The following is an 11,793-nucleotide window of genomic DNA, read 5'->3' as shown; positions in this document are numbered from 1 at the left end:
ATTAAATCATGCGGTACAATTTCGCCGAGACGACCATAGTCACAAGACACGGTATTATAATATTAGCGAAGTGCACTGAATGAAATACTCAAATACAACAGCCTTCAAAACTTTCAGAAACTCAATGAAGAAAAGAGGTCACAAAATATTGTGTACACACATTATAGTGTGATTACCTTCTGCGAAGGATGCTTATTTGTATGGCTCGTGAAAAACTTATGCATTCAAGTAATTGTAAAAGCTATGCTTGATTTCTATTGTCTATTGAAAGTGTCTAGTGTCTATTGAAAGGAGAGACGGTAAGCACTCCCCTTGACAAGGATGGAACACATAAAACGGATAAGGCACACTTGTCCTTAAAAAAAATGTTTTGTTTACTATAAGAAGATGTAAATATAACTTGTCCTTAAAAATAAATGTTTTGTTTACTGTAAGAAGGTGTAAATATATATGTATATATGATGTAAATTAAGTGTAAATAATAATTAAGTGTAAATAATAGTTTGTATTAGTTGTAATATAAGCTAACTAAAGAAATTTAAAAAATATATGAATAAGTATGAAATCGAGATATCAGTGGCGTGCATGGAGAATTAATTACAGTAGGCAGTAGAGGTAGATAGTAAGGTTACCTAGATACTACTTATAGGGCAGGCAGTAGAGGTAGGTAGTAAGGTAAGCTAGGTACTACTTAGTAAGGTAGGGTATGTACTGGTTGCGTTGTTATATGTCACGCGGGTAAGTTAGGATAGGCACTGCTTTTCTGCCTATATGGAATGCATGCCCCTGCGAGAGATTTACCTGGACCGACCTAATAATGGGGATAGCCAGAATTGTATATAAAATATTATATATATATATATATGTATATATATATATATATATATATATATATATATATATATATATACATATATATATATATATATACATATATATATATATATACATATATATATATATACATATATATATATATATATATATATATATATACATATATATATATATATATATATATATATATATATATATAATATGGAACTACATTAAGCAGTACCTACAACATTAAAGATAAATTGTCCGCGGTTAAGATTAACCTAAATCATTATATTAAATGTCACAGTAAAGTTTGAAAAGTATAAATAAGTAAGAATATAACAATATTGTTTATCACGTCACATAAATAAATATCACGTTATGTTTCGATGTAGGTTTGTTATCTGTGTGACACAGTAAAACTGATAACGTTTTAAAAATACATAATAAACAAAAGGCAAAAACATCGGTGGGCGTTTTCAAGGTTTTATAATCCTGTCATTTAATGCGCGCGAAAAAAATAAAAAGATCCAAGCAAGAAAAACAATAACAAAGACGTAAATACATTTGCGGATAATTTGTTTGTTGAGGTTTTTTATAAGCAGTCTGTAGTGGAGTATTTTTTGATAAAATCTTGAAGCACAGTTTTCAATTTCAGTAAATCAGGGATGCTATAAACGGGTGATTAAGTACACATTTTAGTAAATTGGTATACAGTAAACCCCCTTATAACGTTGAGATAGGTACCGCGTTATCGGACAGAAAGTTATAGGGGGTTAATATTCAAATTGTATTTTTACATTTTCACAAGGGGATTATTTTTTATTGAGGAAAGTCTTACTAAGCAGAACCCGTGACGAGACGTTCATTTACACTATAAAGAAAATATTTTTTAATTTATAAATATAACAACATAAAATAAAAATGAAGTTATATTAACAAAATAAGTACCGTAGAACGAGGCTACTTGAACTTTGATATGTTACCTGCCTAGTACAAAAAAAAACTGTATTTGGTCTACAATAATGAACGTATCGACATGATTCATTGTTTCCCTGACAGGTGACACTTATTGTCACGATACTTCGATCGATACAACGATCTAAATTTTTTTTTTATCTTGTTTTGGCTCAAGTAACACATCAAAGTTCAAGTAGCCCCGTTCTACGGTATAGTTAGTACAGTGAGAAATTTGCAAGTATGGAACAATGATTGAAGTATGTCATTTCTAATTTAAATACAATTTTAATACAATTCTATATAATATAAAAATATTTATGGTTAGCAAAATTATTTCCGAGTAAATGAATAGCCACCACAATCATCTTTCATTCGGATGTATTGTGTGGCCTAGCCCGTAATGGGAATAGAATGACGAAGCCTTCATGACAATAACACTATCAATTCGTATTAAGTCCGTTATAGTCGGTAGTCAGTCACTCAACACAATCTGTGATATCCGCCAGAAGGGGCGGTCCATTCTCCGCTCTGATCCATTGTACCACTAATCAAAACCAACTAAACTTCGAAACATCAATGAGATAACGAGATTAAGCAAATATTTACGGCTTCGTACGCATCACAAATTCCATAATTAGATACAATCATTATCGACCAGATACCTTATCAATGTCAAACTAACAACTGATCATTATTTGCTAAACGTCATTTGATATGACAAAAGAAATAGATATCTCGTGGAATCATTTCAAATTACAAGGAAATAGAGTATCCGGTGACATGATTCATAAATAGTGAGTTGATTATTATTTTATTCATTGAAGTGCTTATCGAACCGTTATTATATTATTGATTAAAAATGTTTTCAAATTTAGACAAAATGACCAATCTCAGTCGGCACCTAAATGATCACATATCGCGGTTTGTGACGATTCAGGCGCCGACGGTCAGCGACGATTCGCAATATGATGATGAATATAAACGGTAGCAAGTCATCGTAGTCGTATCAGTCACCAAACCGGGGATCTGGGGGGACACGAAGACGGCGCCGCGTGCGCTGACTAAACATTTTCTGGGTTAATGTCCAATTTGTTGATGGGTACCACTTTTGCAGTGGCGGATCTTGGATACCGGGAGCTTAAATCAAATGTGAAGGGGCCCCTTCATCAATGTGAAGAAAATAACTACAGGCAAATTATTGTAATAATTTGGACCCAAATGGTACACAAGTGAAGTTACTCAGATAGATTATAAAATACATACCATACTGGGCAACTCACTTTAAAAAAAAAACGTATACAGGGTTACCAAAAAAGGTTGAGTTGAAACATTTAATTATCGAATGCGCTTACCATTGATATTTTTAATACAACTTATATTAAAAATATAAGTGTTGTTATTGTAAAATTAGCAATCTTCTATACACCCTTGCAATAGGGCCCTAACGCTTTGCTTCTAGCTAGATCCGCCACTGAACTCGACATAAGTCATAACCCATTAAACGTCAAAAGGCAATGATTTTAAAAAACACATTGTGCAACGGTCAGAACTCAGAATAGGCCATTAATACAATTAATTATTCGCATGCTAACGAATCACACACCTAAAAGAAACATGAAAAACTCACAAAAAAATAATGCTGCCAAATGAACCAGACGCCGTATTACTCAGTGGTTTGAATAAATAAGCTGTTAAAACATTTGAATTAAATATATTTCGATCGCATGTCATTCAATGCCATTATTACGAAATAGAAATAACAAAAGTGGGTACCAAAACTAATGTCATCGATCATGGATATTGACAATGCACTACACAAATGCAAAATGTCTCTGTACGCTGTATATACCAGTTAAATATGTTTTATGTGCAAACGTATAGGTAATAAACCATTTTGGTGCAATAAATATATACAGTTGCGGACATAAATCCTTTATCATATATTATTTATTACCATAATGCCGCTGATTACGTTGACGGACGATATAATATTATTGTATATAAAAACGTTAAAAAAGTATTGCAAAAATTATACTAACGTACGGTTTATGAAGTGTAGCAAATTTCATGGTAAGAATTTTCCGTGAAAAAATGAATAAATCGAAAAAAATACAATAACAATGTTATTTACAGTAATATTTCAAAAATTTACATTTCAGCTTACATCCCCTTATTCGCTGAAAGAAAAAAATACAAAATTTGTTGATTAATGCCATTAATATTGACCGCTCTGTATCTAAACTGATTAAATTTGGTCATAATTAAAAAAAAATCAACATTTTTATTTTTAATAGGGATAAATTTTAAAATTTGTATACACAAATTTCCAGGTGAGGTTTATTTTTGCAAGTATTTTTATTTATAATTTTACCTCTTACAACATATTTTTTTCTAAATCCTGTACGCATCGATTATGTACCAAGTACCTCCTCTAACAAGATGTTGACACTGGGTGATGATAATTCGAGGTCGAAGTTTATTGATATAAAAGTATTTTCAAATAGAAATGTCAATCACATATTTAACAACAAGTAAAAAAAGAAAAGAAAAAACAAGGCTGAACAGTGATTATAAAACCATTGACCGTAAAAGTGGCTATTCAAGATTCTCTCATGTTCGTTGTAATCGATGGAGGTCGTTATCCGAAAAATAATAAATTGCATTCAGCGAATCGAAATAATTAAATTAAATTCACAATTCAATTCAATTAAATTTATTCAGTAATAATTAACCAATTCATTACAACCAAAAATGTGAAGCGTGTATACCATTTATATTTATTAACACAAAAATTATGAACTAAAGAAGAACACTCTTGTTAAAGATGTAGAAGAATCCCGCTTCGGAATACCCCCTCAGACACATGGAACAGATCAATATCCGGCATGATATTATTCAGCATTTTTACTTCTAATTTTTATTTTTTTCTTTCTCTCTTCATTACTTTTAGTTGTTACTACCCTTTTTTTACAACCAAATTAGGTACTATTCTTTATATATGTGTTTAACCTGCACCTTTATTGTTTCTGTAAGCTTGTTGTGTTCCCATCTAATTGATGAAAAACATCAAAACTATTTGTATTGCACTGTATTTCGTTTATTGTAATATGTTTTTCATTGTTTGTGAACCGTAAATAAATAAAATAAATAAATAAAATAAAATAAATAGCAGTAGCTCTTCCCACAGGCATAACCATCGGCAGGTTGGTCCTGTATATAGGAATGTGAAACAATCTATGCCGACGCTGTCTTAGGTATCTATCGGGAACATACAGACCAATGCTCCGGATAATTTCCGGATTATCGATCATATCGCGCAACAATCGATAAAAACTGAAAACCGAATGGATAAAATTGCGCTTTAAATTACAATTACAAGGGGTTGTTATCAAGATAATTCTTGATATATTTGATAAGTCGTAACCCATATGAATATGACTTCTTGGGCTTACACTCGTCAGATCCACATTTTAATATCAAACCATCGTCGTGTCTGTTCAGATATTGATAAAAATGTATTATTATATTTACATGTGAAAAATCTTAAAATATACAAACAAGTTGATATTTATACTAGTATAAGTAAGCACTTAGGTACATACTGTAAAAACAATGTCCTTAAAACTCCTGACCTCCAGTTTGGCTAACCTCGCTGTCAGTTATATTCTGCGTACCTAACTACTCGTATATACCTAATACAACATTAATTTATTCAACAATTACCTTACCAAAAGATCGCTTTCCGCGAAAAGCGTTTGCTAGAATTTTTTTTCTAAAAAGTGGTATTTACAACGTATAAACATGGGTTGGAACCTATTACATACGTATCTGTATTTTATATTGCTATATACTTGTAATATTATGCATACTCCGTCTATGAATGGCCATTCGGTGATTCACCGCACTCCAAAAAAACGTGTCTATACGTGGGACACGTACCAAGAATAAGCTACAAGAAAAACGAAGAAATAAAGGTCAGTAGTACAAGTATAATACTACATTCTTATATGTATTATCTATCAAAACATAATATTGCAGCGTATGCAATTAGTCCTGAATTTTCATCGGAATTGCATTTCCATGTTACACCATAAGAATCTTAATTATATCAAACTCTCATACGAATTCAATAGCAAAAAATTAAGAAATTTTTTTTTATTAAGAATAGGATGAAACGGTATTTTTAACAATTTTAGTTTAAAATAAAAGTTAAAAATATATCTACAACGTTAAGGTTTATTACACAGTTTTACAGCTTCAAGTTACAAATACATATACAGTAAACCCTCCTATAATGTTGAGATTAGTACTACGTTATCGGAGATGAACGTTACAGGGGGTAAATGTTTTCGAATTGTATTTTAACTTCATAATGACTCTTTTCAGTCATATCTGCTGGTGAAAATGTAAAAATACAATTTAAAACATTAACCCCTTATAATGTTCCCTCCGATAACGCGGTTCATATCACAACGTTATAGGATGTTTACTGTATGTAATCCCAACATGGACAATAAAAACAAAGAACAACTAATATGCACGTTTTTTTATGAATTTATATTTCGAGAAAAAGAACGTTGTTTTATTTTAAATATATAATTTGTCTCGGTAAGTACGCACTAAAAACTGTAGCCGTTTATACCTAAAAACAGGAATGCGAACGTTTTATACCCACGGAAATTTAAAAATTAAACCACATTTGAGTGAACGACTAGTATTTCCATGAACCCATTGTGCGAGATTAGCAAGCCAACGTTGCTGACCTCACTGCATTCATACACTCGTACAAGACCACTCTTACATCGGTAGTTCCTGAACAAGCCAACATTGTAACCAATGTGAATAGCCGAATGAATCATGGTTTAATGTTGCTACCAAAACGAAGGAATGCTGATGAACACGCCGCTAAAAACTAAAGGAAACATAAATAAGCCGAGAAATCTTTTATTCGCATTCTCTACAAGAGGACGGAGAGAATATATTTTGAATTAAAATAAATACTGTACGCGAACAAAATATTACAGAAAGGAATGCAAGTTGGCACACGTACGAGTAGGTCTACTGGCACTTGCAACACTCCTAGGCGCTGGAAATGAACCCTTTTGAAAAAATCCCGAAAGAAAAAAATAATAAACAAAAATCTAGTTTTGGGCGGGCGTAATTATTTTACAAGGCCTACGAAATTGTAAAGGCATTCATGGTCAAATAAATTTAACGTTGCGGAAGAATACCTCCTTCCCTCTCCAAGCACAAGAGCTTAGTCTCTTTATTGGAGAGAACTGCGTTATTAATTTTAAGATCGTTAAAGTAGAAATGTCTACAAAATGAAGTAAAATTATTTTTAAAAAAAACTTTTGTAACCATATTAAATAATAATAAATATTATTTTTTGACATCTCATCAAAGATGAAGAAGAATATGGAAGTCAGGGCATTTACGGGGCTGACGACCGTCATAGGCTGGTTTAAATACATATTAATGAGACTTGTTGAGCAAATATGGCTATTTTTGTAAAAAAAATGTAATAACATTCAATACGGATGTAAGAGCGTGTAGGACGATATTATGATTTTTTATACATTGGTTGTTATTTCAGATTCTAAATTAAACGAATTGCAGTAGGTATTGTATTGATAAGCTGGTATTGATGGGAACTGCAGTCTTGCAGTCGATCAATACCAGCCTGGGACGTCGAGCTCACGATGTTACGGCGATTACATTAAAAAATTCTAGACAATTCTACAAAGATAGGTCTCCCTAGGCATAGCTGCTTCATCCATTGCTGGGTTGAAAAATGAGAGATGTTGAGGACAGTATGGGATTCATCTTCGAATATCCTAGAAATACTATTACTGCCTAGAAGGGCCAAACTGAACTAACATCTGGGCTGACAAGGTTACCATAGAAGAATTAGAGAATACTAACAATCATACAACAACAATCACCAAGATTGGACCAACTATAAGTAAGGCTAACACTGTGATACACGGAGTTCCACAAGGAACAGTGCTCGGTCCTTTATTGTTTCTAATTTATATTAACAATCTTTGTAATATCGATGTACCTGGTAAACTGTTCTCCTACGCTGATGATACCGCAATAATTGTACAAGGTAAATCCTGGGAAGAGACAGCCAGCAAAGCCAACAAATGTATAACAGTAATCAAAGAGTGGCTAGATCGGAACCTCCTTTCTCTTAATTGTGAAAAAACTTTATTCATACCTTTTTACAATTCTTACTCGTCAGCCCCTTCATCGAATCTTAACATCATGTTTCATAACAAAAATTGTAACCTCGACATATGTAATAACTGTGTAAAAATGAAATCTGAAAAGTCGACAAAATATTTGGGTCTAACAATAGATTGTCAACTCAAATGGAACCAGCACATAGAAAAAATTGTGAACAAACTTAGGTATCTGACATATATTTTTAAACGTTTGTCTAGTTATGTCCATCCTAACACCAACAAAATGGTATATCATGCACTTGTACAGTCTTCTCTTTGTTATGGAATAATTGGATGGGGGGGAGCATTCAATATTCATTTAAAGCCTTTAGAAACAGTCCAAAAACTTATTATTAAAATCATGCTTAAAAAAAAATCTACTTTTCCTTCCAACCAATTATTTCAGGAAGCCGAACTTTTGGAGCTACGAGAAATCTATTGCCAACAGTGTCTAAAATATGTTTATTTGCGCCAACATTTATTTCCTAAAAATAATAATAGATCTAGCCAACGAATTAATAATTTATTAGAAATCCCTTTTTGTAAATCCAGACTTGCGCAAAGACACTCATTTTTCATAGCTCCAAAACTGTTCAACTTATTCCACAAAGACTATTTGTTAGATGTTAATTCCCTAAGTTCGTGTAAATTAAAAAATTTGCTTAGATTATTTATAAAAGAGACAGATTTAAGTTCCTTTTTCATTTAGAACATGATCGCTAGCTTTTTACTTTGTCATCTTTTTTATGTTTAAGTTTTAATTTAAAAAAAAAATTTAAAAAAAATTGCTCACTGAGAGTCAAGTATTTTTATTTTTATTTTTTTTTGTATTTAATTTAAGTTTTTTGTATTTTGTATTAACTAATTATACATAGAAACCTATACCCTTATACCCTGTACTATGACTATTTATTTTGTATACCCACACACAGGCCATGCCTTTGTGGGATCTTTTTTTGTATTTATTTTTATTTTTTATAAATATTTTTTGTTTTTGAATTTATGTAATGCAAAAGAATTTTAAATAAAGAAAAAAAAAAATACTAACGTCGGAGATCTTAGTTCCGGCGGGGCCCAGCCCTCTCTAGATGGTCCGAACTTCCCGGGTCTTGCCCAACCCTCATCTGGTAGAACTCAAAGTTTAAGTAATATCGGATAGCGTCGTTAGAATATGTTAAGTCTGCTTGGTATTCCCTCTCAGGACTTTTGATTTGTGGCAAGGGCGTGTTTGAGTTGTCAGAGCGGGCGGTCTACTATCAGGGCCAAGGTTCTCCTAGTAGGGTTAATAATTTTCCTGCGGCTATCACCCTGGGCATATAGAACATGGTGGTGAATTGTACACTCTATTTAGTATTAATTTACATGCCCCATTGACAGTAATAGGCACTTTGAAAGCATTGGTAATATTTTTTATCGCAAAATACACTGCATGATTGATAAAACACAGATTTTTTTATGGTTATTGCGAGTGGGTAAGAATGGAAGCCGAGAATTTCTGTACCGGATTCGGGAATGAGGTGGGAGCATTCTGAGGCCTACGGAAACGCAGCAGTCCATAAAGCACGGTTTAGTGCCTGAGGTAAGGCAAGAGTCGCGACTGCCGACTGGTGACTCGCTGTAGATGGAGCGTGGAGCAAAGCACACCACTACCGGTAATTTGACCGGCGGAGTGCGACATTAATATGCGAACCACTCAGGTATGAGTGACTCACGGCCTTTGGTATTCTATTACACGATTATTTTAACATCTCATTCATTCGCCACGCACCTACTCATTTCTATATCATGACGGTGAGATGCAAATGAGAGTGGAAGTCGACGAGTAAAAACTCATTTGAGGGACAATTTTATCCTAATGTACCTACAATCACTACTACTGATCCTTATTCGCACCCAATGGTGCATAGGACATTAAATTGATGCAATTTTAAATCGATCGTTATTTATAAGTAGGCAAGGTGATCAGTTCTGCACTACAGATACCAGTCCAGGGAAATATTAAATGAATACTCGTACTAGAGTGAAAAAACACCTATTTGACCCTCTTGGGAACCGAGCCTGAGACCTCCAGTTTAGTAGCTAAACACACTAGCAAATTTTCACCACGGAGGGATTGTCGAGGTAATTTTTGAGAACTAGCAGCTCCTAAATAACAAAAACCCCTCGTAATGGAGAACTAGCTCTTCAATAATACTCGCGACTATTACATATGCTATTTTTTTCCTCGCACAAGCTTGTGTACGTGTCGTACACAAGCTTGTGCGAGTGCTCTAGCAAGTGTTCTAGCCACTACTGCCATTCTCATTTTTCTACCTAAGATAAATTTTATATTTCTTCTCCCATAAAAGAGTAATGTCCTTTTATCTTGAGCTTCATTTACGTCATCTCTATCCCAACAATTATATTGAACTCCTAGTCTCAGATATAATAATCTGGAAGCAGGATTGATCACCTTGTCTTCTCATAATGTGTGGTCGAGAGTACACAGCGTAGATTCGATGCAGTACCTTAGAACTAAGCGGATATATGAATTAATGAAAAGAAGAAACGATTTATTACAAACTACCCCTTGCTTACATGATTTACAGAGTTTTAAACTATTAACGTGCAATACAAAATGCTTCACGTTAAAATCGATTGAATTCGTTATAATAAGGCTTCTGTACCCCACAAAAAAGGTAATAACGTGTCGAATTGACATTTAATTCGCGTGATTTTTAAAAACAAATTTAGTTAAGATCAATCTCGAGACTTCGGGTAGTTTTAAAAACAATTTTAGTTAAGATCAATCTTAAGACCACCGGTAGTTTCCTATGCTTGTCGCTCCTGGAAATCTTTATTGAAATGGAAATTTGAATTCAAGCACGTTTGGACTATTTAATATGATAAGGTGAAATTCCTACACCTCTAACTACACATTGCACGGCGTTTGATCATGTGAGATGTAGGTACATATATTATACGTACCGTTTTACAAATTACTTTGATAGAATAGAAATATTAGATTGCGGATAATTATTGTTTCGACAGAATACAACAAATTACTTCATTGTCGTACAACACGCATCAATGAAATTTTTAATTTTATTACATCGAAATTACCCAATGGAAAATTTTTAATGTAACATAACTATAATACCTAATGTTGTAAAATTCCAGGGGCATAATATTAATTGTAATATATGCGAAGGGAAATTAGAACAGTTTCATTGTTTTTTTTTCACTTGTTTGCTAAATCATTTCCATCATCATCTTTTCCCCAATTCATTCACAGTGAAGCGCCCTTGAGGTTGTATATTTAACGTGAACATTTATTTTTGTCCTCAAATCGGGACATTTACCAATATTTACGTAATAGTATGTATATTCAAGAAAACGCGTATTTTTTTTCATAGTTTTTATGTATTAATAAAAAGAAAAGGAATATTGATAAAGAAAATAAGAGGAATAAATAATATAAATATGAAAAAATGTTATCTTATATCGGGACAGACTATCTAAAAACGGGACGGTCCCGTTCAAAACGGGACGTATGGCCACTTTAAGTATATAACGAAAATGGCGCTACATAAATTATCCATATTTATTATTTCTTAACCAACAGAGGTTCAAAGAGCCGATCAATCGGCGTCAAGCGACAGCTATCTTCTAGTGGCTTTCAATTAGTTTTTGCCAATTTAATTAGCGCCACATAGTAGAGCGTAATAATCTGATAATGGCGGGTGTCGGGAATATATGGAAATAATATTTCCTTTTAAATTACCCGGTTACTGCTAATGAGATT

General features: G+C 32.9%; 1 protein-coding gene and 1 non-coding gene across 3 annotated transcripts in view; one reads left to right on the top strand and one right to left on the bottom strand.

The window, feature by feature from the left end:
- The window catches only part of Madm (MLF1-adaptor molecule), a 66,643-nt gene that overhangs the window by 50,133 nt on the left and 4,717 nt on the right, over positions 1-11,793 (bottom strand). The window lies entirely within an intron of this gene.
- On the top strand, positions 278-374 carry LOC148308041 (U6atac minor spliceosomal RNA). Its single transcript, XR_015837747.1, has one exon. It is a non-coding gene; the product is annotated as a U6atac minor spliceosomal RNA (small nuclear RNA).

Source organism: Brachycentrus maculatus, unplaced genomic scaffold, assembly GCF_059751285.1.
Source record: "Brachycentrus maculatus isolate JH-2025_06_01 unplaced genomic scaffold, ASM5975128v1 h1tg000179l, whole genome shotgun sequence".
NCBI classification, from domain to species: Eukaryota; Metazoa; Arthropoda; class Insecta; order Trichoptera; family Brachycentridae; genus Brachycentrus; species Brachycentrus maculatus.
This window is presented reverse-complemented; position numbering and strand designations above follow the sequence as displayed.